Genomic DNA, 25,354 nt, shown 5'->3' with positions numbered 1-25,354 from the left:
GGATAAAGTAGACGTGGAGCTGGTGCTTCCTCTTCTGGGGCATTCTGAACAAGAGGTCATAATCTGAGAATAGGAGGTAGCAAAGTTCAAACAGATTTGAGGAAAATGTACTTCTGCCAAAGTGTTGTGAACCTGTGGAACTCGCTATCCCAGAGTGGGGTGGATACAGGGACAGTGAGTAAAGTTAAGGAGGAGTTAGACAGGTTTTTAATCGGGTTGAAGGGTTATGGAGAACGGACAGGACGGTGGAGTTGAGGCCAGGATGGGATCAGCCATGATCACATTGAGGGTGTTTCGGCGAGGGAGGGTTGAGGGTGTTTCGGCGAGGGGAGGGTTGAGGGTGTTTTGACGAGGGAGGGTTGAGGGTGTTTCGGCGAGGGAGGGTTGAGGGTGTTTCGGCGAGGGAGGGTTGAGGGTGTTTCGGCGAGGGAGGGTTGAGGGTGTTTCGGCGAGGGAGGGTTGAGGGTGTTTCGGCGAGGGAGGGTAAGTTGTCTATTCCTGTTCCGAGGTCATGTGATCTCGGGAGGAGATGCTCTGGCTGATTTCACAATCCAGCTCGTGGTCTGTAACATTGCAGGGAGCAGATGAGGAAGATATCAGCCATTATAGAATGGTGCAGCAGCTCGATGGGCCGAATGACCTAATTCCGCTCCAATATCTGATGAACTTGTCAAATCAAGAACAAAAATAGAGAAGAACAATATCACCGTCTGCTCAAATCATAGAATCATAGAATTGACAGTGCAGAAGGAGGCCATTCGGCCCATCGAGTCTGCACCGGCCCTTGGACAGTGGACTCCGCACAGACAGTGACCCAAGCCGGAATCGAACCTGGGACCCTGGAGCTGTGAAGCATCTGTGCTAAGCACTGTGCTACCGTACTGCCCCGTGGTCTGAAGTGTTTTTTTTTCAATGCCAGAAGCACAGCAGGTAAGGCAGATGGACTTCGAGCACTGATTAGTACTGGCAACTATGATTTTGTGGCTATCACAGAAACGTGGTTAGAGGAAGGGCAGCTTGGCAGCTGAACGTTGGAGGATACAGATGCTTCAGGAGAGATAGGGGGGATGTAATAGGGGTGGGGGAGTAGCATTACTGGTTAAGGAGATTACAGCCATACTGCGGGAGGACATCTTGGAGGGCTCATACAATGAGGCAATTTGGGTAGAGCTGAGGAACAGGCAGGGGGCAATCACAATGTTGGGGGTTTATTACAGGCCCCCCAACTTCCAGCGAGAGATAGAGGAGCAGAGATTTTGGACAGGTGCAACAGTAACAGGGTTGTTACGGTGGGGGATTTTAATTTCCCCGATATTGACTGGGACTCTCTTAGTGCTCGGGGTTTGGATGGGGCAGAGTTTGTAAGGTGTACCCAGGAAGCCTTCTTGATGCAATATGCAGATGGTCCAACTGGGGAAGGGCCGGTACTGGACTTGGAATTGGGGAATGAGCCTGGACAGATGGTTGAGGCTCAGCAGATGTACCTTTCAGGAACAGTGACCACAATTCCGTAATTTTAGGGCACATTTGGACAGGGATGAGGGTAACCCTCGGGTTAGGGAGCTAAACTGGGGAAAGGCAAATTACGATAACATGAGGCAGGAATTGAAGAATTTGGATTGGGTGCTGTTTGAGTGTAAATCAGCATTGGACATGTGGGAGTCTTTCAAGCGACAGTTGATTAGGATTCAGGAAATTCCTGAGAGAACGCAGGATATATATGGGAAGTTTAGGGAGCCTTGGATAACGAGTGATATTGTGAACCTTGTTAAAAAGAAAAAGAGGCTTTTGCAATGTTAATGTGAATCCCAAAGCGTTTTATTCATATGTAAAAAGCAAGAGGGTAGCCAGAGAAAGGATTGGACCCTTAAGGAAAGTGGGGGGAATCTATGTGCTGAGCCAGAGGAAATGGGCGAGGTACTAAATGAGCACTTTGCATCAGTGTTCACCAAAGAAAAGGACTTTGTGGAAGATGATTCTTGGGTAGAGTGTGTGGACATTCTGGGTCATGTTGACATCAAAAAGGAGGAGTTATTGGGTCTTTAAAAAAATGGAAGGGAGATAAGTCTCCTGGGCCGGATGGGATTTACCCCAGAATACTGAGGGAAGCAAGGGAAGAAATTGCTGGGGTCTCGACTGATATCTTTGTCTTCTAATTGGCTACTGGTGAGGTCCCAGAGGACGGGACAAAACATAATGTTATACCGATGTTTAAGAAAGGTAGCAGGGAAAATCCCGGGAACTATTGGCCGGTGAGCCTCACATCAGTAGTAGGTAAATCAAAGTCCCAGAAAGGGAAAGGACAGTGTATCTAACACACTGTGACACCCAGTCCCAGAGATGGAACGGACAGTGTATCTAACACAGTGTGACACCCAGTCCCAGAGAGGGAAAGGACAGTGTATTTAACATCCTCACACCCAGTCCCAGAGAGGGAAAGGACAGTGTATCTAACACACTGTGACACCCAGTCCCAGAGAGGGAAAGGACAGTGAATCTAACACACTGTGACACCCAGTCCCAGAGAGGGAAAGGACAGTGTATCTAACACACTGTGACACCCAGTCCCAGAGAGGGAAAGGACAGTGTATCTAACACACTGTGACACCCAGTCCCAGAGAAGGAAAGAATAGGGTAACTTCAACTTTGACATCCAGTGTAATGGGAGCTTTACTGTGTTCCTAACTTCATACTGTCGCTGCGCTGGGAGTGAATGGTTGGGACAGTGTGAAGGGAGATTTGCTCTCTATCTAACCCAATGCTGTATGTGTCCTGGGAGTGATAGATGGAGACAGTGTTAAGGGCGACATTCTCAATACCTCTCCTCAGATTTACCTGGAAAGGTCGATATAACAATGTGGAGAGAGTTTATTTTTTTACACCTGTGTGTGTCATTGAGCAGCCTGAGTCTTTACAGAAATTGGAGTGACGATATCTGAAACAGAATCCCAGGTTCAGTGTAAAATGCAGCAGATAGTGAGAGCCTTCCATCAGATTTCACAGACAGCACCTTCCGAACACACGGCCGCTGAACACCGAGGGGGACAAGGACAGCAGACACATGGGAACACCACCACCTGCAAATTCCCCTCCACGTCACTCACCATCCTGACTTGGAATTACATCGCCGTTCCTTCACTGCCACTTGGTCAAAATCCCGGAGCTCGTTCCCTAATAGCACGGTGGCTGTACCTACACCACATGGAGCACAGGGGCTGGAGAGAGCAGATCATCACCACCTTCACAAGGGGCAGTTAGTGATGGGCAGTAAATGAGCCCAGCCAGGGATCCCAGCAACCTGGGAAAGAATAAAAAAGATTTACATCAGCAATATTGTGCAGTGAACATGGAGGAAGTGAGAACAAAGAAAAGTACAGCACAGGAACAGGCCCTTCGGCCCTCCCAGCCTGCGCCGATCCAGATCCTTTATCAAAAGTGTCACCTATTTTCCAAGGATCTACTTCCCTCTGTTCCCCGCCCGTTCATATATCTGTCGAGATGCATCTTGAATGATGCTATCGTGCCCGCCTCTACCACCTCCGCTGGCAAAGCGTTCCAGGCACCCACCACCCTCTGCGTAAAAAACTTTCCACGCACATCTCCCTTAAACTTTCCCCCTCTCACCTTGAAATCGTGACCCCTTGTAATTGACACCCCCACTCTTGGAAAAAGCTTGTTGCTATCCACCCTGTCCATACATAGATTTCATAGAATTTACAGTGCAGAAGGAGGCCATTCGGCCCATCGGGTCTGTACCGGCTCTTGGAAAGAGCACCCTACGCACGGTCAATACCTCCACCCTATCCCCGGAACCCAGTAACCCCACCCAACACGAAGGGCAACTTTGGACACTAAGGGCAATTTATCATGGCCAATCCACCTAACCTGCACATCTTTGGACTGTGGGAGGAAACCGGAGCACCCGGAGGAAACCCACGCAGACACGGGGAGGATGTGCAGACTCCGCACAGACAGTGACCCAAGCCGGAATCGAACCTGGGACCCTGGAGCTGTGAAGCAATTGTGCTATCCACAGTGCTACCGTGCTGCCCTCTCATAATTTTGTAGACCTCAATCAGGTCCCCCCTCAACCTCAGACTTTCCAACGAAAACAATCCTAATCTACTAAACCTTTCTTCATAGCTAGCACCCTCCATACCAGGCAACATCCTGGTGAACCTCCTCTGCACCCTCTCTAAAGCATCCACATCCTTCTGGTGATGTGGCGACCAGAACTGCACGCAGAATTCCAAATGTGGCCGAACTAAAGTCCTATACAACTGTAACATGACCTGCCGACTCTTGCACTCAATACCCCGTCCGATGAAAGCAAGCATGCTGTATGCCTTCTTGACCACTCTTTTGACCTGCGTTGCCACCTTCAGGGTACAATGGACCTGAACTCCCAGATCTCTCTGTACATAATTTTTCCCCAGGAATCTTCCATTGCCCATATAGTCCGCTCTTGAATTAGATCTTCCAAAATGCATCACCTCTCATTTGCCTGGATTGAACTCCACCTGCCATTTCTCTGCCCAACTAAGGTAGCCGATATTCAGGACGCCAAAGCGTGTAATGAGGCAGTGGGGAAGGGAACACTGACAAAGGAGTGTACTTGCAGGCACGGAGATGCGTTGAAGTGTGTATACTTCAATGCAAGAAGCATCAGGAATAAGGTGGGTGAACTTAAGGCATGGATCTGTACTTGGGACTACGATGTGGTGGCCATCACGGAAACTTGGATAGAAGAGGGGCAGAAATGGTTGTTGGAGGACCCTGGTTATAGATGTTTCAATAAGATTAGGGAGGGTGGTAAAAGAGGTGGGGGGGTGGCATTATTAATTAGAGATAGTATAACAGCTGCAGAAAGGCAGTTCGAGGAGTATCACCCTATTGAGGTAGTATGGGTTGAAGTCAGAAATAGGAAAGGAGCAGTCACCTTGTTAGGAGTTTTCTATAGGCCCCCCAATAGTCGCAGAGATGTGGAGGAACAGATTGGGAAACAGATTTTGGAAAGGTGCAGAAGTCAAAGGGTAGTAGTCATGGGCGACTTTAACTTCCCAAATATTGGGTGGAAACTCTTTAGATCAAATAGTTTGGATGGGGTGGTGTTTGTGCAGTGTGTCCAGGAAGCTTTTCTAACACAGTATGTAGATTGTCCGACCAGAGGAGGGGCAATATTGGATTTAGTACTTGGTAATGAACCAGGGCAAGTGATAGATTTGTTAGTGGGGGAGCATTTTGGAGATAGTGACCACAATTCTGTGACTTTCACTTTAGTAATGGAGAGGGATAGGTACATGCAACAGGGCAAGGTTTACAATTGGGGGAAGGGTAAATACGATGTTGTCAGACAAGAATTGAAGTGCATAAGTTGGGAACATGGGCTGGCAGGGAAGGACACAAGTGAAATGTGGAACTTGTTCAAGGAACAGGTGCTACGTGTCCTTGATATGTATGTCCCTGTCAGGCAGGGAAGAGACGGTCGAGTGAGGGAACCATGGTTGACAAGAGAGGTTGAATGTCTTGTTATGAGGAAAAAGGAGACTTGTGTAAGGCTGAGGAAACAAGGTTCAGACAGGGCATTGGAGGGATACAAGATAGCCAGGAGGGAACTGAAGAAAGGGATTAGGAGAGCTAAGAGAGGGCATGAACAATCTTTGGCGGGTAGGATCAAGGAAAACCCCAAGGCCTTTTACACATGTGAGAAATATGAGAATGACTAGGGCGAGGGTAGGTCCGATCAAGGACAGTAGCGGGAGATTGTGTATTGAGTCTGAAGAGATCATAGAATTTCATAGAATTTACAGTGCAGAAGGAGGCCATTCGGCCCATCGAGTCTGCACCAGCTCTTGGAAAGAGCACCCCACCCAAGGTCCACACCTCCACCCTATCCCCATAACCCAGTAACCCCACTATGGGCAATTTTAGCATGGCCAATCCACCTAACCTGCACATCTTTGGACCGTGGGAGGAAACCGGAGCACCCGGAGGAAACCCACGCACACACGGGGAGGATGTGCAGACTCCGCACAGACAGTGACCCAAGCCGGAATCGAACCTGGGACCCTGGAGCTGTGAAGCATTTGTGCTATCCACAATGCTACCGTGCTGCCTGTAGATAGGAGAAGTCTTGAACGAGTACTTTTGTTCTGTATATACAAATGAGAGGGGCGATATTGTTGGAGAGGACAGTGTGAAACAGATTGGTAAGCTCGAGGAAATACTTGTTAGGAAGGAAGATGTGTTGGGCATTTTGAAAAACTTGAGGATAGACAAGTCCCCCGGGCCTGACCGGATATATCCAAGGATTCTATGGGAAGCAAGAGATGAAATTGCAGAGCCGTTGGCAATGATCTTTTCGTCCTCACTGTCAACAGGGGTGGTACCAGGGGATTGGAGAGTGGCGAATGTCGTGCCCCTGTTCAAAAAAGGGAATAGGGATAAACCTGGGAATTACAGGCCAGTTAGTCTTACTTCGGTGCTAAGCAAAGTAATGGAAAGGGTACTGAAGGATAGGATTTCTGAGCATCTGGAAAGACACTGCTTGATTAGGGATAGTCAGCACGGATTTGTGAGGGGTAGGTCTTGCCTTACAAGTCTTATTGAATTCTTTGAGGAGGTGACCAAGCATGTGGATGAAGGTAAAGCAGTGGATGTAGTGTACATGGATTTTAGTAAGGCATTTGATAAGGTTCCCCATGGTAGGCTTCTGCAGAAAGTAAGGAGGCATGGGATAGTGGGAAATTTGGCCAGTTGGATAACGAACTGGCTAACCGATAGAAGTCAGAGAGTGGTGGTGGATGGTAAATATTCAGCCTGGATCCCAGTTACCAGTGGCGTACCGCAGATATCAGTTCTGGGTCCTCTGCTGTTTGTGATTTTCATTAATGACTTGGATGAGGGAGTTGAAGGGTGGGTCAGTAAATTTGCAGACGATACGAAGATTGGTGGAGTTGTGGATAGTAAGGAGGGCTGTTGTCGGCTGCAAAGAGACATAGATAGGATGCAGAGCTGGGCTGAGAAGTGGCAGATGGAGTTTCACCCTGAAAAGTGTGAGGTTGTCCATTTTGGAAGGACAAATATGAATGCGGAATACAGGGATAACGGTAGAGTTCTTGGCAATGTGGAGGAGCAGAGAGATCTTGGGGTCTATGTTCATACATCTTTGAAAGTTGCCACTCAAGTGGATAGAGCTGTGAAGAAGGCCTATGGTGTGCTCGCGTTCATTAACAGAGGGATTGAATTTAAGAGCCGTGAGGTGATGATGCAGCTGTACAAAACTTTGGTAAGGCCACATTTGGAGTACTGTGTACAGTTCTGGTCGCCTCATTTTAGGAAGGATGTGGAAGCTTTGGAAAAGATGCAAAGAAGATTTACCAGGATGTTGCCTGGAATGGAGAGTAGGTCTTACGAGGAAAGGTTGCGGGTGCTAGGCCTTTTCTCATTAGAACGGAGAAGGATGAGGGGCGACTTGATAGAGGTTTATAAGATGATCAGGGGAATAGATAGAGTAGACAGTCAGAGACTTTTTCCCCGGGTGGAACAAACCATTACAAGGGGACATAAATTTAAGGTGAAAGGTGGAAGATATAGGAAGGATATCAGAGGTAGGTTCTTTCCCCAGAGAGTAGTGGGGGCATGGAATGCACTGCCTGTGGAAGTAATTGAGTCGGAAACATTAGGGACCTTCAAGCAGCTATTGGATAGGTACATGGATTACGGTAAAATGATATAGTGTAGATTTATTTGTTCTTAAGGGCAGCACGGTAGCATTGTGGATAGCACAATTGCTTCACAGCTCCAGGGTCCCAGGTTCGATTCCGGCTTGGGTCACTGTCTGTGCGGAGTCTGCACATCCTCCCTGTGTGTGCGTGGGTTTCCTCCGGGTGCTCCGGTTTCCTCCCTCAGTCCAAAGATGTGCAGGTTAGGTGAATTGGCCAATGATAAATTGCCCTTTATGTCCAAAATTGCCCTTGGTGTTGGGTGGAGGTGTTGAGTTTGGGTAGGGTGCTCTTTCCTAGAGCCGGTGCAGACTCAAAGGGCCGAATGGCCTCCTTCTGCACTGTAAATTCAATGATAATCTATGATTAATCTAGGACAAAGCTTCGGCACAACATCGTGGGCCGAAGGGCCTGTTCTGTGCTGTATTTTCTATGTTCTATGTTCTAACTCTCCAATCTATCTATATTTTGCTGTATTCTCTGACAGTCCTCCTTGCTATCTGCAACTCCACCAATCTTAGTATCATCTGCAAACTTGCTAATCAGGCCACCTATACCTGCGTCCAGATCATTTATGTATATCACAAACAACAGTGGTCCGAGCACGGATCCCTGTGGAACACCACTAGTCACCTTTCTCCATTTTGAGACACTCACTCCCACCACTACTCTCTGAGCGGACTGATTCTGGTTAAAAGGGACGGAGCGGTTCATGAACCAGGAGTGTTGCTATTTCAATAAGAATACAATAGAATCCCTGCCGTGCAGAATGACGCCATTTGGCCCATCAAATCTGCACCGACCCATTGAAAGAGCACCCTCCCTCGGCCCACAGCACACCCCAGCTCCGTAACGCCACCTATGGCCAATATGGCAAAGCCAATCCATATCTATGGACAGTGGGAGCAAACCGGAGCTCCCGGCGGGAACCCACGCTGACACAGGGAGGAGGTACAAACTCCACACAGACAGTCACTCGAGGTCGGAATCAAACCCGGGTCCTGCCGCTGTGAGGCAACAGTGCTAACCACCGTGACGCCCAATTCCGAACATTCCACTTCCTGTTCCTAATCACTCATTTATGATAATTGTGGAGAATGTGTTCGAAACACGTCAGAGGAATGGACACAAGTCAAGTTGGAACACGGAAAACCAGTTGTAAAGTGGATAGGATGCAAGCAGCCTGTCTGCCAAGAGATGAAATTGCTGGGCCTCTGACACAAATCTTTGTGTCCTGATTGCCACAGGTGAGATCCCCGAGGATTGGAGGGTCGCCAATGTTGTACCGTTATTGAAGAAGGGTTGCAAGGATAATCCGGGAAATTATAGGCCAGTGAGCTTGACGTCAGTGACAGTGAAAATGTTGGAAAAGATTCTCAGAGATAGGGGACGGAATTCACTGATAATGGGGCAATGACCACCCGCCCACGGGAAAACGGGCGCCAATCGCTCTGTGACAGTCCAGAGGGATTCTGCGTTTTGAAGTGGGCTCGCAGGGCCCCGGAGTAGTCCACACAGCTGCCGATACGGATCCCTGCTCGACCGGTCACGGGTCCGCGTAACATGGCGGACCCATACAGCGGGCCGGCCCCCACAATAGAGGCCCCCTCCCTCCCTCCCCCCCACCCCCAAGATCGAGTGTGCCCGCCGACGGTGGCCCCTGATGGTGAGCCTGGTCGCCCTGGAGGCCCCCCCCCCAGTGACCGATCCCCCCGCCCCCTACCAGGGCGGCTGCGGACTCTGCCCGCAGTGGCCACTCCGAGCTCCCGCCAGGTGGAGCCACGAGGGAACCACGCCAGCGGGAACTCGGCCAGTTGCCAGCGGAGAATCGCTGCGAGGGCCTCTTTCAATGGCCCCCGATCGCCGCCAAATCAACTTGGGCCGCCCGACTGGCGGCAACTCACCGGACCGTGGAGAATCGTGGCAAGGCTTCCGACCCGATCGCGGATCTGATGTTCCATTCTCCGCCCCCGCGCCGAGCGCGATTTCTGCTCGGAGAATCCCGCCCAGCATCGCTGCACATTTGGGAGTAAATGGTCTGATTAGCGACAGACAGTATTGTTTAGTACGAGGGAGGTCATGTCTCACTAATTTGATTGAATGTTTTGAAGCGGTGACAAAAATAATTGACGAGGGAAGGGCTGTGGATGTTGTCTACATGGACTTCAGCAAAGCATTTGATAAGGTCCCTCATGGCTGGCTGGTGCAGAAGATTAGATCACATGGGGTCATGGGGGAACTAGCTGGATGGATCCAGAACGGGCTTGGCCACAGAAGACCGAGGGTAGCAGTGGAAGGGTGTTTTTCCGAATGGAGATCTGTAACTAATGGAATTCCACAGGGATCAGTTCTGGGACCTCTGTTCTTTGTAATATATATAAACGACTTGGAAGAAAATGTAGCGGGTCCGATTAGCAAGTTTGCGATGATATTAAGATTGCAGGAGTTGCGGATAGTCAGAGAATACAGCAGGATATAGATCGGCTGCAAAATTGGGCAGCGAAATGGCAGATGGGATTTAACCCGGACAAATGAAAGGTTTGGGTTTTTGGCAGGTCCAATTCAGGTGGGAGCTGCAGAATACATGGCAGTATGAGTTCCACGGTGGCGCAAGTGATTAGCACGGTTGCCTCACGACGCCGAGGTCCCAGGTTCCATCCCGGCTCTGGGTCACTGTCCGTGATGTGCAGAGTAGGTGGATTGGCCACGTTAAATTGCCCCTTAATCGGAAGAAATGAATTGGATACTCTATTTATTGAAAAAAAATACATGGCAGCACCATCAGGAGCATAGAGACACAGAGAGATCTGGGCGTGCAGGTCCACAAATCCTTCAAAGTGGCAGCACAGGTGAAATGGTGATGGAGAAAGCATACGGACTGCTTGCTTTCTTAGGACAAAAGCTCAAAAATTATGTTACAATTATGTAGAACGTTGGTTAGGCCACATTTGGAAAACTGTGTCCAATTCTGGTCATCGCATTGCCAGAAGGATGGGGAGGCTTTGCAGAGGGAGCAGGAAACGTTTACCAGGATGTTGCCTGGTATGGAGGGTATTAGCTATGAGGAGAGGTTGAATAAACTGGGATTGTTCTCCCGAGAGAGACGGAGACTGAGGGGCGACCTGATAGAAGTTTATAAAATTATGAGGGGTACAGATGGGGTAACAGTTGGAGGCTTTTTCCCAGGGCGGAAATGACAATTACAAGAGGGCACAGGCTCAAGGTGAGGGGGGAAAAGGTTCAGTGGAGATGTGCGGGGAAAGTTTTTTTACACAGAGGGTGTTGGTGGCCTGGAATGCATGGCCCAGTGAGGGGGTTGAGGCAGACAGATTAGCCACCATTAAGACTTAACTGGATAGGCACATGAACAGACTGGGTATAGAAGGATACAGGCGATTGGTCCAGATAGGATCACGTGATCAGCGCAGACTTGGAGGGCCGAAGGGCCCTCATACATAATAACGACCGGATGGAGTGGAGAGCGTCCGGGAGGACCTCCTGCCACCGTGAAACTGGGAGGTCCCTGGACCGTAGGGCCAGTAGGACGGCCTTCCAGACCGTGCCGTTCTCCCTCTCTACTTGCCCGTTCCCCCGGGGGTTGTACCTGGTCATCCTGCTTGAGGCTATGCCCTTGCTGAGCAGGAACTGGCGCAGCTCGTCACTCGTGAAAGAGGACCCCCTGTCGCTGTGGACGTATGCGGGGTAACCGAACAGTGTGAATATGGTGTTCAGGGCTTTAATGACTGTGGCCACGGTCATGTCAGAGCAGGGAATGGCGAATGGGAAGCGGGGGTATTCGTCCACCACATTAAGAAAATATGTGTTGCGGTCGGTGGAGGGTAGGGGCCCTTTGAAATCGAGACTAAGGCGTTCAAAGGGGCGGGAAGCCTTAATCAGGTGCACACCATCCGGCCTAAAAAAATGCGGTTTGCATTCTGCGCAGATGTGGCAGTTCCTTGTGACTGTACGGACCTCCTCTAAAGAGTATGGGAGATTGCGGGACTTGATAAAGTGGAAAAACCGAGTGACCCCCGGATGGCAGAGGTCCTCGTGGAGGGTTTGGAGGCGGTTAATTTGTGCGTTGGCACATGGGCCGCGGGATGGGGCATCGGACGGCTCGTTCAGCTTTCCGGGACGGTACAAGATCTCATAGTTGAAGGTGGAGAGCTCGATCCTCCACCTTAAGATCTTGTCATTTTTGATTTTGCCCCGCAGTGCATTATCGAACATGAAGGCTACCGACCGTTGGTCAATGAGGAGAGTCTCCTGCCGGCCAGGTAATGCCTCCAATGTCGCACAGCTTCCACTATGGCTTGGGCTTCCTTTTCCACTGAGGAGTGGCGGATTTCTGAGGCGTCGAGGGTCCGGGAGAAAAAGGCCACGGGTCTGCCCGCTTGGTTAAGGGTGGCCGCTAGAGCTACGTCGGAGGCGTCGCTCTCGACCTGGAAGGGGAGGGACTCGATGGCGCGCATCGTGGCCTTTGCGATATCCGCTTTGATGCGGCTGAAGGCCTGGCAAGCCTCTGTCGACAGAGGGAAGGTCGTGGTCTGTATTAGGGGGCGGGCCTTGTCTGCGTACTGGGGGACCCACTGGGCGTAGTATGAAAAAAAACCCCAGGCAGCGTTTCAGGGCTTTTGGGCAGTGCGGGAGGGGGAATTCCACGAGGGTGCGCATACGTTCGGGGTCGGGGCCTATTAGAATCATAGAAGTTTACAGCATGGAAACAGGCCCTTCGGCCCAACCAGTCCATGCCGCCCAGTTTTTACCATTAAGCTAGTCCCAGTTGCCCGCACTTGGCCCATAACCCTCTATACCCATCTTACCCATGTAACCATCTAAATGCTTTTTGAAAGACACAATTGTACCCGCCTCTACTACTACCTCTGGCAGCCCATTCCAGACACTCACTACCCTCTGAGTGAAGAAATTGCCCCTCTGGGCCCTTCTGAATCTCTCCCCTCTCACCTTAAACCTATGCCCTCTAGTTTTAGACTCCCCTACCTTTGGGAAAAAATGTTGACTATCTACCTTATCTATGCCCCTCATTATTTTATAGACCTCTATAAGATCACCCCTAAGCCTCCTACGCTCCAGGGAAAAAAGTCCCAGTCTATCCAGCCTCTCCTTATAACTCAAACCATCAAGTCCCGGCAACATCCTAGTAAATCTTTTCTGCACTCTTTCTAGTTTAATAATATCCTTTCTATAATAGGGTGACCAGAACTGCACACAGTATTCCAAGTGTGGCCGTACCAATGTCTTGTACAACTTCAACAAGACGTCCCAACTCCTATATTCAATGTTCTGACCAATGAAACCAAGCATGCCGAATGCCTTCTTCACCACCCTGTCCACCTGCGACTCCACCTTCAAGGAGCTATGAACCTGTACTCCTAGATCTCTTTGTTCTATAACTCTCCCCAACGCCATACCATTAACTGAGTAGGTCCTGGCCTGATTCGATCTGCCAAAATGCATCACCTCACATTTATCTAAATTAAACTCCATCTGCCATTCGTCGGCCCACTGGCCTAATTGATCAAGATCCCGTTGCAATCCTAGATAACCTTCTTCACTATCCACTGTGCCACCAATCTTGTCATCTGCAAACTTACTAACCATGCCTCCTAAATTCTCATCCAAATCATTAATATAAAACAGCACAGTTGCAAGATAATTTGACACTGCTTGTGCTAATTGTCGAGGACAAGGACTGAATACCATAGCAACATGAAGGCACCATTGTTCACAATGCAGATAACAGCTGGGTCAGAAAAGCTGATGTTGCACATTGAAGATGGACGGCTTGCCATCAAATCAAATGTGTTTGAGTCTAACCCAAACCAATTTGGATTATATTGGGGTGTAATTAGATGACTTAAGACAGATATGAAAGTGTATAACTGAAAAGTTTCCGCCCGCCATTTTAGTGTTGTTGTATTGTCTCGTGTGTTGTGCTGTGTTGTCTTTTGGTGTTGTGTGTCCTTAATTTCTATCTTTCATTCTGTCAGTTTGTCTTTCTGTTAGTTTAGTCAGTTTTGTCCTTAATAGTTTTGTCTCTCTCTTCATGTTTCATTGCCAGACTTTGACTGTTTAAAAGTTGCTTTCGAGCTGTCTGCCTAAGCAAAGAAAGATAATGTCTGTAATTCTCTGAAAGCTTCAAATTGTCTACGAATTGCCTTTTAAATGACTTTCAAATTGTAATCAAGCGACTACAAATTAAACAATTCTTTTTGGCACCTCAGAAGTTATAACTGCAAATTTCTGCTGAGTTCCAGTATTTGCAAAGTGCTACTGATAACCGAATAGCAGAGATAATATAAATTCCTTCAACGTTACACAGTCGAATAATACAAGGAATCAAACAACTTGGCATAGTCCAGAAATAGTACAAATCTTACAACTTGTCGTATTGTGCCAGGACTTGATTCATCAACTAAGTTTCCCCCAAACTTGGCGTAGTTCGACAGGTTAACATCCCATCAATTAAAGATTCTTTCATTTTGGCGAGCCAGCCAGGAGTCAAACCTAGAATCTTCTGATTACAAACCATTTATAATTGGCGTAGTCTGCAGCTGGGAGGGGGAGTACTGAACGACCTTCGGAAGCCCAGGTGACGACGGAATGCTTCGAAGATAATCGGAGGATGTCCGGAACCTACGGGAAGCTTCGGAGATAATCGGAGGAGGCCCAGAAGACAGCCGGAATCCACGGCTAGACTAGGGTAAGAAATATCTTTTTCACCCATTAAAAGTCTTAAAGCCGCATCAATCAGTACTTCGACTCTTGAAAAGAACATTTTTTATAGACTGTGTAAAATAAATCAAGTGCCAGTCGTTCAGACTATCATAGACGTGACTGGAAGATTAGTCACTGCAGTAACTAAAATAAAACGGCAGTCAGCGATCAAGAAAAGTTATGGCTGATCCAAATCAAAGTGTAGATTCAGAGCCTTTAGCAGACAGAAAATTACTCCCCACTATATCCAAGGGGGGTACTGGAATACCAGATGTTTCTGTTGAAGATATGTTGGGGGATTGTAGATCTTTCACTCGTAGACATTTTAACCTATGTGAAACCTCAAAAAAAATTGAATCAAAGTATGATATCCCCAGAGGACAGTGGTCCTTCAATAATATCAAGAGAGCATGGGGAAAATACATTGTATTCCATCTGTGGCCATTACTGAAACATGGTTAAAGGATGGTCACGACTGGGATTTAAATATCCGAGGGTATTTTATTTATCCGAGGGATTATTATTTAAATGATAAAATATTAAAACATGCTGCTGTGCTGAGAGACCTGGGTGTGCTCGTGCATGAGTCGCAAAAAGTTGGTTTTCAGGTGCAACAGGTGATTAAGAAGGCAAATGGAATTTTGTCCTTCATTGCTAGAGGGATGGAGTTTAAGACTAGGGCGGTTCTGCTGCAATTGTATAAGGTGTTAGTGAGGCCACACCTGGAGTATTGTGTTCAGTTTTGGTCTTCTTACTTGAGAAAGGACGTACTGGCACTGGAGGGTGTGCAGAATAGATTCACTAGGTTAATCCCAGAGCTGAAGGGGTTGGATTACGAGGAGAGGTTGAGTAGACTGGGACTGTACTCGTTGGAATTTAGAAGGATGAGGGGGGATCTTATAGAAACATATAACATTATGAAGGGAATAGATAGGATAGATGCGGGCAGGTTGTTTCCACTGGCGGGTGAAAGCAGAACTAGGGGGCATAGCCTCAAAATAAGGGGAAGTAGATTTAGGACTGAGTTTAGGAGGAGCTTCTTCACCCAAAGGGTTGTGAATCTATGGAATTCCTTGCCCAGTGAAGCAGTAGAGGCTCCTTCATTAAATGTTTTTAAGATAAAGATAGATAGTTTTTTGAAGAATAAAGGGATTAAGGGTTATGGTGTTCGGGCCGGAAAGTGGAGCTGAGTCCACAAAAGATCAGCCATGATCTCATTGAATGGTGGAGCAGGCTCGAGGGGCCAGACGGCCTACTCCTGCTCCTAGTTCTTATGTTCTAAAATGCACACGATTACACGGTGCAGAACGTGTAAAATGGTCCCTGGTAATTACGGGACGGATACACAGTCAGCAAGAGATTATTGTTAAAAATAAAAGTGATCATCAGCTTCAGTCCACTAAAGACCAACTAAGTGCAGTTGTTGAAGATTTGCAAGTTGCAAAATCCAAACTTGAGCATTATGATGAAATTAGAACAGATTTGCAAAACAAAACCTCTGAACTCCAGCAGTTATCTTTTCAAATAACAGAATTCCAAAATCAAGTCTTTGGAGTGGAGTCAAAATACCGACAATTGCAATTAAAAACTGAGCGAATTGAACTTGAAAATTGCAAGTTAATGAAAGAAAGATGTGTTTTAGAAAGAGATATAAACAATGTAATTGAACACTGCAATTCTTTGACAAACAGGCTTTCTGTGGAAAAAATTGAACAAACTCAGAAAGCAGCCCAAGCCCCCCACCTAGTGGCGCAATCGACAATTGCACAGCCGAGATCAATTGTTAAAAATAAATCATTCTCTCTGTCGGATGAATCAGACGAAGATAGTGTTCCTACAATACAAAATACTAAAGTAATTCGACTAGCCCCTTTAAAACGCAAACGGGTTAGAGTTGGAAGCAAAAAAATAGAAGATGGTGAAACTATCACTAGAAACATATTTGACCACCAATGGGTTCATGAACAAATTGATCCTTCTAAAATTGACGAATGGTCCAAAGGTCTTCCACACCCTAAAAAGGGTGGTATGACCACATGGGATGGAATTCACAGATTACAAGCCATTTACAGTCTCCACCCATTTGATGGAGTACAAATTCTGACTATCATGCTAGGTACTCATAGAACATAGAACATAGAACATAGAATGATAGAGCGCAGTACAGGCCCTTCGGCCCACAATGTTGCACCGAAACAAAAGCCATCTAACCTACACTATGCCCTTATCATCCATATGCTTATCCAATAAACTTTTAAATGCCCTCAATGTTGGCGAGTTCACTACTGTAGCAGGTAGGGCATTCCATGGCCTCACTACTCTTTGCGTAAAGAACCTACCTCTGACCTCTGTCCTATATCTATTACCCCTCAGTTTAAAGCTATGTCCCCTCGTGCCAGCAACTTCCATCTGCGGGAGAAGGCTCTCACTGTCCACCCTATCAACCCTTAGAAATGAAGTAGAAGTTGCCCTTGGAGACGATTTGCAAAATTTAGAAGCTGGTTGGCTAGCAGTCAAGAGTTGGCTATTAAAACTTCACCCCCCAAGGACCAATTGGTCTAAGATCACGTCATGCTTTCAAAAAAATGATGAAGATATTCAGGATTTTGAGGAAAGATTTTTACATACTTGGATGGAATATTCAGGGATGACACTCGACTAGGAAAATGACACATGGGATGCAAGCACTTTAAGTCCATTAAAAACGGCTTTTATAGCCGGTGTTAAACCTGGAGTTTCTGCTGCCTTGAATTTGGTTTTACCAGCTTGGGCCACAGCTGGCACATACCGAGACATAGTTGACCGATGCATTCAGATAGATCGTGGTTTGCACAATCAGGCAACTTTTAACACTGCAGCTGCTCGAATGCAGCCTATTGCTCAAATCCAGCCCATGTTACCTGCTGCTCCAGCGGCGGCTGTTGCAGCACCTACAGGAATATCAGCAGTAACTACAATTTCACCACCAGCGCCAGGGCAAACATGTACCCTTGCTCCATTAAAATCATGTAAGAAAATACCACAATGTCTTTTCTGTGGTAGAGTAGGACACTGGATGGCAAAATGCTATCAAAAACAACGGATGGATTCGAGAGATGATAATGAAGTAGACAATGTTCACTACAATACATCTCCACCTCGTGGTCAACCATGTAACACGTACCAACAAGACACACCCAGTATGGCTTCTGGTCAGCAACACTGGCTAAGCAACTACAACCATGGTTTGCTTTTACAGTTAATCAACAACAGTATCATAATAGCCCAACTGTTTACCACATGGCTTTACAGAATCATCTCAGGCAACTGCCTGTTCGGCCTTCCAACATTATCCAATATGAAGATGATGTTCTGATAACCTCCATCAATAAAGATGATCATGACAAAGACTTACGGGTGGTCTTGAACCACCCCAGCACTAACAGTCACAAAGCTAGCTTTCACAAAGCACAAATTGCCCAGAAAGATGTTTACTTGGGACAGAAAATTTCCAAACGAAAAAGGGAACTTACTCAGAACAGAACGGCTGCCATCAAAGCAGCTAAAGAAACCTCAATGTATCGCTAAAAAGTTGCCAAGAACTGTCAACTTAAGAAAACTGTCATTATTCTGAACGTTGCTTTATCAATTTAAAGAAATTAACATATCTTGTTAGCTGTGTTTCCTTTAACAGAATCGACAAATTCATCTACAGAAAATCAAGATACAGCACAAGATTGGTTCAGTTATATATTTAATAAGTTATTGTATTTGATATTTTAAAATAAATGTTTAAAATTAGCCTGGAAATTAAAACTTCAAACAATGTGGAAGCTGGTTTTTAAAAAAAAACAACAATCTTTGATTAAAAGCCAAAGGAACAGGTTGTTCAAAGAAATTTCATAACGTGAATTTGGCAGCAATCCAACTTTTACTCCCAGTCCATTTGAGTGACAAAAAAAAAGTTTAAAGATGCGAATGGCATCATTCCAAGCTATACGCCTCTTTTTGTCTCTGCAAGAAAATTAACCCTTTCAACAAGCTTTTGTGTATTATCCAGAAGATGTCAAAGACTTGACATCAATTTTGATAATCATTTTACCATTTATTACTAGATCATATGTTCAACTTTTATTGTATAATCATTTTATTTGTATACATGAAGTTATTATTAATTGTTTATTGCTGAATTATGTAATCATGATATCAATGGTAAGATCTGTAAAATGTTAACCGTGGTATTACAAAATCAAATGGCACTGGACTGTGTGCCAGCTGGAAAAGGTGGCACCTGCGCCCTGATTGGCGCAGAGTGTTGCACTTTCATTCCCGATAACTCTAAAGAAGTTAAAGATTTGGCATTACATATCCAAAACGACATCAAAAAACTTGATCCACCCCAATTTCTCTCTCTCTGGGATAAAATTTGTGGGTGGCTTGGACACACTGGAATGTCCACAATAAGAATAATCTCATTGTCCTGTGTAGCTGTATTCATCATTTACATAACATACCAATGTGATCAAATTTCATTAATTTATTAATTATAATAATTATTTTGAAATACCTGCAATGATTCTTTGCGCTTTTACCTATCCTATCGCATTAATGATGTATTTTAATCTTTTCTGATATATCTCACTGAATTTTTCGATTTATCAAAGGGCCGACTGTAGAAGCCAGGTATGTCGAATACAACTAGTATAGGTAAAAGATAGCTGTTTAAGCATAAATGTTGAGCCCCAGTTTTAAATACCCATTTATACAGCATAATTCACTTTTACTGAGGTCCGTTGTTCTGGCAAATGCATATTTTCAGAGTCAGTGTGACATTAAAACAGCACAGTTGCAAGACAATTTGACACTGCGTGTGCTAATTGTCAAGAACAGGGACTGAATACCATAGCAACATGAAGGCACCATTGTTCACAATGCAGATAACAGCTGGGTCAGAAAAGCTGATGTTGCACATTGAAGATGGACGGCTTGCCATCAAATCAAATGTGTTTGAGTCTAACCCAAACCAATTAGGATTATATTGGGGTGTGATTAGATGACTTAAGACAGATATGAAAGTGTATAACTGAAAAGTTTCCGCCCGCCATTTTAGTGTTGTTGTGTTGTCTCGTGTGTTGTGCTGTGTTGTCTTTTGGTGTTGTCTGTCCTTAATTTCTGTCTTTGATTCTGTCAGTTTGTCTTTCTGTTAGTTTAGTCAGTTTTGTCCTTAATAGTCTCCATTTTAGGAGATGTCTTTTGGGGGTTCTGTCAGTCTACCAGTCTGCGTCAGTGATGTTAGTTCACTTTTGACTTTGAGTTTGAGTTTAGTTGAAGATTAGCTCTCTCTCTCTCTTCATGTTTCATTGCCAGACTTTGACCTTTTAAAAGTTACTTTCGAGCTGTCTGCCAAAGCAAAGAAAGATAATGTCTGTAATTCTCTGAAAGCTTCAAATTGTCTACGAATTGCCTTTTAAATGGCTTTCAAATTGTAATCAAGCGACTACAAATAAAACAATTCTTTTTGGCACCTGAGAAGTTTATACTGCAAATTTCTGCTGAGTTCCAGTATTCGCAAAGTGCTACTGATAACCGAATAGCAGAGATGATATAAATTCCTTCAACTATACACAGTCGAATAATACAAGGAATCGAACAACTTGGCAGAGTCCAGAAATAGTACAAATCTTATAACTTGTCGTATTGCGCCAGGACTTGATTCATCAACTAAGCTTCCCCCAAACTTGGCGTATTTCGACAGGTTAAGATCCCATAAATTATAGATTCTTATAACTGTGACACCCAGTCCCAGAGAGGGATAGGACAGTGTATCTAACACAATGTGACACCTTGTCCCAGAGTGGGAAAGGACAGTGTATCTAACACACTGTGACACCCAGTCCCAGAGGGGGAAAGGACAGTGTATCTAACACACTGTGACACCTTGTCCCAGAGGGGGAAAGGACAGTGTATCTAACACATTGTGACACCCAGTCCCAGAGAGGGAAATGACAGTGTATCTAACACCCTGACACCCAGTCCCAGAGGGGGAAAGGACAGTGTATCTAACACACTGTGATGCCCAGTTCCAGAGAGGGAAAGGACAGTGTATCGAACACACTGTGACACCCAGTCCCAGAGAGGGAAAGGACAGTGTATCTAACACACTGTGACACCCAGTCCCAGATAGGGAAAGGACAGTGAATCTAACTCACTGTGACACCCAGTCCCAGAGAGGGAAAAGACAGAGTATCTAACACACTGTGACACCCAGTCCCAGAGAGGGAAAGGACAGTGTATCTAACACACTGTGACACCCAGTCCCAGAGAGGGAAAGGACAGTGTATCTAACTCACTGTGACACCCAGTCCCAGAGAGGGAAAGGACAGTGTATCTAACACACTGTGACACCCAGTCCCAGAGAGGGAAAGGACAGTGTATCTAACACACTCACACCCAGTCCCTGAGAGGGAAAGGACAGTGTATCGAACACACTGTGACACCCAGTCCCAGAGAGGGAAAGGACAGTGTATCTAACACACTCACACCCAGTCCCAGAGAGGGAAAGGACAGTGTATCTAACACACTCTGACACCCAGTCCCAGAGAGGGAAAGGACAGAGTATCTAACACACTGTGACACCCAGTCCCAGAGAGGGAAAGGACAGTGTATCTAACTCACTGTGACGCCCAGTCCCAAAGAGGGAAAGGACAGTGTATCTAACACACTGTGACATCCAGTCCCAGAGAGGGAAATGACAGTGTATCTAACACACTGTGACACCCAGTCCCAGAGAGGGAAAGGACAGTGTATCTAACACACTGTGACACCCAGTCCCAGAGAGGGAAATGACAGTGTATCTAACACACTGTGACACCCAGTGCCAGAGAGGGAAAGGACAGTGTATCTAACACACTGTGACACCCAGTCCCAGAGAGGGAAATGACAGTGTATCTAACACACTATGACACCCAGTCCCAGAGAGGGAAATGACAGTGTATCTAACACACTGTGACACCCAGTCCCAGAGAGGGAAAGGACAGTGTATCTAACACACTGTGACACCCAGTCCCAGAGAGGGAAATGCCAGTGTATCTAACACACTGTGACACCCAGTCCCAGAGAGGGAAAGGACAGTGTATCTAACACACCGTGACACCCAGTCCCAGAGAGGGAAAGGACAGTGTATCTAACACACTGTGACACCCAGTCCCAGAGAAGGAAAGGACAGTGAATCTAACACACTGTGACACCCAGTCTCAGAGAAGGAAAGGACAGTGTATCTAACACACAGACACCCAGTCCAGAGAGGGAAAGGACAGTGTATCTAACACACTCACACCCAGTCCCAGAGAGGGAAAGGACAGAGTATCTTAGACACTGTGACACAGTCACAGAGAGGGAAAGGACAGCGTATCTAACACACTGTGACACCCAGTCCCAGAGAGGGAAAGGATAGTGTATGTAACACACTGTGACACCCAGTCCCAGAGTGGGAAAGGACAGTGTATCTAACACACTGTGACACCCAGTCCCGGAGAGGGAAAGGACAGTGTATCAAACACACTGTGACACAGTCCCAGAGAGGGAAAGGACAGTGTATCTGACACACTGTGACACGCAGTCCCAGAGAGGGAAAGGACAGTGTATCTAACACACTGTGACACCCAGTCCCAGAGAGGGAAAGGACAGTGCATCTAAAACACTGTGACACCCAGTCCCAGAGGGGGAAAGGACAGTGTATCTAACACACTGTGACACCCAGTCCCAGAGGGGGAAAGGACAGTGTATCTAACACACTGTGACACCCAGTCCCAGAGAGGGAAAGGACAGTGTATCTAACACAGTTACACCCAGTCCCAGAGAGGGAAAGGACAGTGTATCTAACAGACTGTGACACCCAGTCCAGAGGGGGAAAGGACAGTGTATCTAACACACTCACACCCAGTCCCAGAGAGGGAAAGGACAGTGTGTCTAACACACTGTGAAACCCAGTCCAGAGGGGGAAAGGACAGTGTATCTAACACACTCACATCCAGTCCCAGAGAGGAAAAGAACAGTGTATCTAACACACTCACACCCAGTCCCAGACAGGGAGAGGACAGTGTATCTAACACACTGTGACACCCAGTCCCAGAGAGGGAAAGGACAGTGTATCTAACACACTGTGACACCTAGTCCCAGAGAAGGCAAGGACAGTGTATTTAACACACAGACACCCAGTCCCAGAGAGGGAAAGGAGAGTGTATCTAACACACTGTGACACCCAGTCCCAGAGAGGGAAAGGACAGTGTATCTAACACACTGTAACACCCAGTCCCAGAGAAGGAAAGGACAGTGTATCTAACACACTGTGACACCCAGTCCCAGAGAAGGAAAGGACAGTGTATCTAACACACTGTGACACCCAGTCCCAGAGAGGGAAAGGACAGTGTATCTAACACACTGTGACACCCAGTCCCAGAGAGGGAAAGGACAGTGTATCAAACACACTGTGACCCAGTCCCAGAGAGGGAAAGGACAGTGTATCTAACACACTGTGACACCCAGTCCCAGAGAGGGAAAGGACAGTGTATCTAACACACTCACACCCAGTCCCAGAGAGGGAAAGGACAGTGTATCAAACACACTGTGACATCAGTCACAGAGTGGAAAAGGACAGTGTATCAAACACACTGTGACACAGTCCCAGAGAGTTAAAGGACAGTGTATCTAAAACACTGTGACACCCAGTCCCAGAGGGGGAAAGGACAGTATATCTAACACACTGTGACACAGTCCCAGAGAGGGAAAGGACAGTGTATCTAACTCACTGTGACACACAGTCCCAGAGAGGGAAAGGACACTGTATCTAACACACTGTGACACCCTGTCCCAGAGAGGGAAAGGACAGTGTATCTGACACACTGTGACACCCAGTCCCAGAGAGGGAAAGGACAGTGTATCTAACACACTGTGACACCCAGTCCCAGAGAGGGAAAGGACAGTGTATCTAACACACTATGGCACAGTCCCAGAGAGGGAAAGGACAGTGTATCTAACACACTGTGACACCCAGTCCCAGAGAGGGAAAGGACAGTGTATCTAACAAACTCACACCCAGTTCCAGAGAGGGAAAGGACAGTGTATCTAACACACTGTGACACCCAGTCCCAGAGAGGGAAAGGACAGTGTATCTAACACACTGTGACACCCAGTCCCAGAGAGGGAAAGGACAGTGTATCTAACACACTCACACCCAGTTCCAGAGAGGGAAAGGACAGTGTATCTAACACACTGTGACACCCAGTCCCAGAGAGGGAAAGGACAGTGTATCTAACACACTGTGACACCCAGTCCCAGAGAGGGAAAGGACAGTGTATCTAACACACTGTAACACCCAGTCCTAGCGAGGGAAAGGACAGTGTATCTAACACACAGACACCCAGTCCCAGAGGGGGAAAGGACAGTGTATCTAACACACTGTGACACACAGTCCCAGAGGGGGAAAGGACAATGTATCTAACACACTGTAACACCCAGTCCCAGAGAGGGAAAGGACAGTGTGTCTAACACACTGTGACACTCAGTCCCAGAGATGGAAAGGACAGTGTATCTAACACACTCACACCCAGTCCCAGAGAGGGAGTGGACAGTGTGTCTAACACACTGTGACACCCAGTCCCAGAGGGGGAAAGGACAGTGTATCTAACACACTGTGTCACCCAGTCCCAGAGTGGGAAAGGACAGTGTATCTAACACACTGTAACACCCAGTCCCAGAGAGGGAAAGGACAGTGTATCTAACACACTGTAACACCCAGTCCTAGCGAGGGAAAGGACAGTGTATCTAACACACTGACACCCAGTCCCAGAGGGGGAAAGGACAGTGTATCTAACACACTGTGACACACAGTCCTAGAGGGGGAAAGGACAGTGTATCTAACACACTGTAACACCCAGTCCCAGAGAGGGAAAGGACAGTGTGTCTAACACACTGTGACACGCAGTCCCAGAGATGGAAAGGACAGTGTATCTAACACACTCACACCCAGTCCCAGAGAGGGAGTGGACAGTGTATCTAACACACTGTGACACCCAGTCCCAGAGAGGGAAAGGAGAGTGTATCTAACACACTGTGACACCCAGTCCCAGAGGGGGAAAGGACAGTGTATCTAACACACTGTGACACCCAGTCCCAGAGGGGGAAAGGACAGTGTATCTAACACACTGTGACACCCAGTCCCAGAGAGAGAAAGGACAGTGTGTCTAACACACTGTGACCCAGTCCCAGAGAGGGAAAGGACAGTGTATCTAAAACAACAACTTTAATTATTTTGCAATTTGACCAGTTTAATGTTTGGGACTTGATCATTTCAGCCCCAGGATCGGGACACCCCAGGTGAAGACGGTCCTGAGACCCGAACACCCACTGAGTACAATGATGGGGGCAGGGCCCCCGCCCCCCCCCCCCCCCATTGTCTCCCAGTCAGGGGTACAGGCCCGATACTGACCAGGGCTGTTTTCTCAGCCCAGCCTGTCAGCAGCACATCCAACAACTGGAGCTCGCACGTGTCCACACTCCGGACTCTGACACTGGCAAGTCCCCTGTGTAAAAATGGGTTTTAAAATTGCATCAATTAATGTGTGAATATCAAAGACACTTTGCGATGAGTCGCTCCCCTGAGTTACCTGACCAACGTTAAATCTGACCCACTGTTCCTGCTGGAATGTGGCACTCCGCACCTCAGCAACTACAGACGCTGGTCGAGCTGGTGGTCCCACGGGCCATCCATCTGGTGAGGAGGAAACGATTGTCGTTCCCCCGGACTGGGTATTCTGCTCCAGGGAGGCAACTTCAGCAACCCTGCAGAGGGAGCGCAGCGGAGATACACATGGTCACGGCCAGATGGGTCCGTCCACTCCAGGCTCCGTCCAATC

At 47.1% G+C, this 25,354-nt stretch overlaps 1 long non-coding RNA gene across 2 annotated transcripts in view; it reads right to left on the bottom strand.

Moving 5' to 3' along the window:
• LOC140406540 (uncharacterized) overlaps nt 1–25,354 on the bottom strand; it is a 93,181-nt gene that overhangs the window by 67,685 nt on the left and 142 nt on the right. The window contains exon 1 of one of the 2 annotated variants that reach the window (XR_011939200.1): nt 25,106–25,354. This exon is cut by the window's right edge and continues 142 nt beyond it. This is a non-coding gene — a long non-coding RNA (uncharacterized lncRNA). Of the gene's footprint in view, nt 1–3,104; nt 3,224–25,105 lie in introns of those variants that run through there. The other variant, XR_011939198.1, reaches the window with a different exon arrangement.

Source organism: Scyliorhinus torazame, unplaced genomic scaffold (genome assembly GCF_047496885.1).
Source record: "Scyliorhinus torazame isolate Kashiwa2021f unplaced genomic scaffold, sScyTor2.1 scaffold_596, whole genome shotgun sequence".
Classification (NCBI taxonomy): domain Eukaryota; kingdom Metazoa; phylum Chordata; class Chondrichthyes; order Carcharhiniformes; family Scyliorhinidae; genus Scyliorhinus; species Scyliorhinus torazame.
The sequence above is the reverse complement of the archived record's forward strand: the minus strand, read 5'-3'. Positions and strand labels throughout refer to the sequence as shown.